This window comes from Limulus polyphemus, unplaced genomic scaffold (assembly GCF_000517525.1).
Source record: "Limulus polyphemus unplaced genomic scaffold, Limulus_polyphemus-2.1.2 Scaffold12749, whole genome shotgun sequence".
In the NCBI taxonomy this organism is placed as follows: domain Eukaryota; kingdom Metazoa; phylum Arthropoda; class Merostomata; order Xiphosura; family Limulidae; genus Limulus; species Limulus polyphemus.
The window spans coordinates 4347-9349 of NW_013678359.1; the positions used below are offsets into that span (position 1 = coordinate 4347).

General features: G+C 31.0%; 1 long non-coding RNA gene across 1 annotated transcript; it reads left to right on the forward strand.

Annotated features, from left to right (window-relative positions):
- Positions 1-2078: 2078 nt before the first annotated feature.
- Positions 2079-4211, forward strand: LOC111084007. Its single transcript, XR_002609355.1, has 2 exons — positions 2079-2186; positions 4141-4211. It is a non-coding gene; the product is annotated as an uncharacterized LOC111084007 (long non-coding RNA).
- Positions 4212-5003: the final 792 nt, after the last annotated feature.

Here is a 5003-nt window from a genome sequence, read left to right on the forward strand (position 1 = left end):
TCACTTTGTTTATAACCTACACATTCCATGTACTCAACAGCTACATTAAATCACATTTGTTTATAAGTGTAGTAATGTTTAAGGAAGTATTTTTTTCTATTTCCAGAGTTTCACGTGTAATAATATTTAAGGAAGTACTTTAAGGAATATAAACAAGCTTCAATGGAATGGAAGCCGAGTTCAATAACTTCAAACAAAATAAACAGTTCGTAACACAAGAACAAGAAACTGTTCAGTAGTTTTGGTTTTTTCCTGATATCTATTTTTATATTCAATACTTTAAACTTGTTTAAAATATAAAAACAATATATTTGTCAGAAATATAAAAATATATAGTAGCATTATACATTATCTTTAATATATAAAAATAAAAATATTCGGCATGATGAACATTTATTTTTGTCTCTTTCAGCCAATGCCATCACAAACTGCAAATTATTTGAAAATTGTAAAGATTAAAGGTGTTAAAAATCCACCTAATCAATATACCAAGGAAGGTTCTGATCTATGTTCCTCATTCTTGTGATGTGTTCCACTTTTCACATGTTCCTCCTCTTTGTCTTTCTCTCCTCTTAATCTGTGCACTACCGAGTCAGATATCTGTGAAAGTAATCATATTGAGAAGCTTAATATATCAGATTACTATGAAATATCAACAAAATATGATGGTAAAACATCCCAAACATAACGATATGAAAACCACAAGTTTCACCTTTCAAGAACATGAAATGTGTAGGCGTGTAGTAATATTTAAGGAAGTATTTTTTCTATTTCCAGAGTTTCAAATAATATTTAAGGAAGTACTTTTTCTATTTCCAGAGTTTCATTTTTTCTATTTCCAGAGTTTCACGTGTTTATAATTTTCCTTTAACAACTTTTTTTTAAAATAAGGTTTTGTTTTCTACAGGTGTGTCACATTTTTTTAAGAGTACCAAGTCTATGGTAAATGACTCGTTTCTTCAGGATTTTAAATATGTAGCAAAGTTTACTACAAATTCCTGATTCATATAAGGAGTTCAAAATTACATGTTCGTAGATTTGTATGTTTTCATCAAATTGTTGAATTGTTCCTTTTAATCAACTGTGATTTAAAAAAATCTAATTAAACAAGCAAAATAATTAGGATATAATAACGTGTGTGATCCAATACAGAGTTAACACACTAAACAGTTAAGATATAATAACATGTGTGATCCAATACAGAGTTAACACACTAAACAGTTAAGATATAATAACGTGTGATCTAATACAGAGTTAACACACTAAACAGTTAAGATATAATAATGTGTGTGATCCAATACAGAGTTAACACACTAAACAGTTAAGATATAATAACGTGTGTGATCCAATACAGGGTTAACACACTAAACAGTTGTTATTATATCCTAACCGTTTAGTGTGTTAACTCTGGATCACACACGTTATTATATCCTAACCATTGAGTGTATTAACTCTGTATTGGATCACACACGTTATTATATCTTAACTGTTTAGTGTGTTAACTCTGTATTGGATCACAAATGTTATTATATCCTAACTGTTTAGTGTGTTAACTCTGTATTGGATCACACTTGTTATTATATCTTAACTGTTTAGTGTGTTAACTCTGTATTGGATCACAAATGTTATTATATCTTAACTGTTTAGTGTGTTAACTCTGTATTGGATCACACATGTTATTATATCTTAACTGTTTAGTGTGTTAACTCTGTATTGGATCACACATGTTATTATATCCTGTGTGTGATCCAGAGTTAACACACTAAACGGTTAGGATATAATAACGTGTGTGATCCAGAGTTAACACACTCAACGGTTAGGATATAATAACGTGTGTGATCCAGAGTTAACACACTGAACGGTTAGGATATAATAACGTGTGTGATCCAGAGTTAACACACTCAACGGTTAGGATATAATAACATGTGTGATCCAGAGTTAACACACTAAACAGTTAGGATATAATAACATGTGTGATCCAGAGTTAACACACTAAACGGTAAATAAATCTGTTTTTCACTTATCATGCCAGAAACACATTAACTTAAGTGATTAAACAAAGGTTTTATTTTCTGTGTTTGTAGGCACCATTTTTTGATAACCTTCAGTGGAGACAACAGCGAGAGAAAGAACTTCAACAAACTGAAGCTTCTTGGAAACTACAAGTGGAAGAACTTGAAAAACATGTAGGCTCATCACCAATAACTAATAACTGTAATTTTATATAACATGCCTCAGTTCTAACCACAATGTGATAACTAACTTTATATCACCTGATTCATTGTGATAACTGTACTTTTATATTACATGCTTGAGTGTTAACCACCAACACGTGATAACTGTAATTTTATATAACATACTACAGTGTTAGCCATGAACACCTGAATGAATTAGCTTCAAGATGTTTGAATTTTTTTTACTTTCTTTGAATTACCTTTTTTCACTGCCATGTTTATAGCTAATCTACTCTTATATAGTTGGGTTTATTGTTGTTGTTTCAAAACCTTAATCATCAGATAATAACTAAAAAGTTGTGGTTTAATTTTTCTAATTTACTCTTCTAGATGGTTCCAAAAATGTCCTATAGGGTAACACATGGGTGTGACATTCCAAGATAATAACTAAAAAGTTGTGGTTTAATTTTTCTAATTAACTCTTCTAGATGGTTCCAAAAATGTCCTATAGGGTAACACATGGGTGTGACATTCCAAGATAACTACATTACTTTGAAACAATGTTCATACATAATATTTAGCAGGAAGTATCATCCTGATCAAACAACACTTCGAACAATAATTCTTGAAAGAGCCTAATTACATTATAAACAGTTATTACTGCCTGAAATGTCACAAAATAAACTAAAACACGTCAATTTATTCTGTATTTTATTGAAATGTGACATTGAACAGTAATATTATTTCTGTTATTGTGTTCAGTATTGTGATTTTTTTTAATGTCAAGTTTCCAATTGTTTGTTGTATATATTTCATTATGTTTAACCAAGTATTGTTTTCACAAATCCAACAGCCTTCTGTGTCTCTGATTTTCATAATTCAAGACATTTCAGTATCTTGCACATGAGAGACGCCTGTACTTCATGTGTCTCTGATTTTCATAATTCAAGATATTTCAGTACCTTGCACACGAGAGACGCCTGTACTTCATGTGTTACTGATTTTCATAATTCAAGATATTTCAGTATCTTGCACACGAGAGACGCCTGTACTTCATGTGTCTCTGATTTTCATAATTCAAGATATTTCAGTATCTTGCACACGAGAGACGCCTGTACTTCATGTGTTACTGATTTTCATAATTCAAGACATTTCAGTATCTTGCACACGAGAGACGCCTGTACTTCATGTGTTACTGATTTTCATAATTCAAGACATTTCAGTATCTTGCACACGAGAGACGCCTGTACTTCATGTGTTACTGATTTTCATAATTCAAGATATTTCAGTATCTTGCACACGAGAGACGCCTGTACTTCATGTGTCTCTGATGCAGTTTAATTAATTAAGCAACAAACATGGGGAATTAGATTTTATAATGTTTCATCTTCTGTTAGTACGACAAATACTAAAATGAATGATAATTTAGAATTTGATAAGTTAATTTTTATTGGTTGGTTTATAGTTAAGATTGTTTTTTAGGGTATAGACCAACATTGTTTAAATTAACTAACATTTTTCTCTATCCTCTATCTTGATCCTTTTCAAAAAATTTCCTTTGGACGTTTTTTTTTTTTCACCTCAGTAAAGGAGAGAATAGACCACTTTTGTAATATTTCTTGTTTTATCAACAGCCTAGATATTGTATGTTACAGTAACATCTGTCACAGAAATAAGTGGTGTTTAACACTGTGATAGCCAATAACTGGTCAAACTCATAAAACGTTGGAATAAAAAAATTTCAAACCTCTGAATTCTTTCACCAATTTCCAAAATCAGGAGCAAACCTAATTATCTTACTTTATGAACTGGTATTTTATACAGCACGTGTTAGCAGATGTTAGTCCAAGAGTTACTCCTGGATATAAAATAATTGGAACAATCATGGGTTATTAACAGTTCACAGTGGGTAGCAGTGCATTTTTTTCTAGAGCTTTGTTGTAAAATGATATTTCTTTTTTGACAGAATCAAGAGCTGTCAAAACTAGTGAAAACAAAGTTCGCTACAGAGTTGGCAGACGTTGAAGAGAAGTACATGTGAGTAGCCAACAAACTGTCCTGAAATTTTCCAGTGTCAAACTTGTGGACAGTAGACACTAAGATTACACTTGAGTACTAATGTGTGAAATACGTTGCTGCGACTTATATGTTGATACTAAGTAAGTAGTTATTATATAAAAAATATAACCCCCCCCCCCCAAAAAAAAAAAGTTTGAGACCTCTATATTTGAATAATATTCTTGACAGGTTTTTACAGTACAAGAATTTTTACTGTCACAGGATAGTAGTCACTTAAGGCAGTGTTTCCTAAAGTGTGGGGGCATCTATCTAATGAGGGGCACAAATGATCTGTTGGGGAGGGGGCACAAGCAATTATGGAAGTCAATAGTGTAATAATGCAAAATTAAGTATTTTAATATATTTTTTATTTGTGAAAAGAATATGTAATTACTATAACATATTTTAATGTGTACCTGTTTATTACACATTATTATTACACATTTTAATGTGTACCTGTTTATTACACATTATTATTACACATAATCACTTAACTCACTCTTTTAAAAAGAGGGGGGTATGCAAGTTACCATAGTTATTAAAGGGGGCATGGATATTAAAAGTTTGGGAAATGCTGATTTAATGCCTAAAACTCCTATATAAGAATTAATATGTTAATTAATAAATCATTCAAGACCATAAAGATCCAGTACTGTAGTTAATTTATCCTTTAATATAGACACTCAAGACCATAAAGATCCAGTACTTTAGTTAATTTATCCTTTAATATAGTCACTCAAGACCATAAAGATCCAGTACTGTAGTTAATGT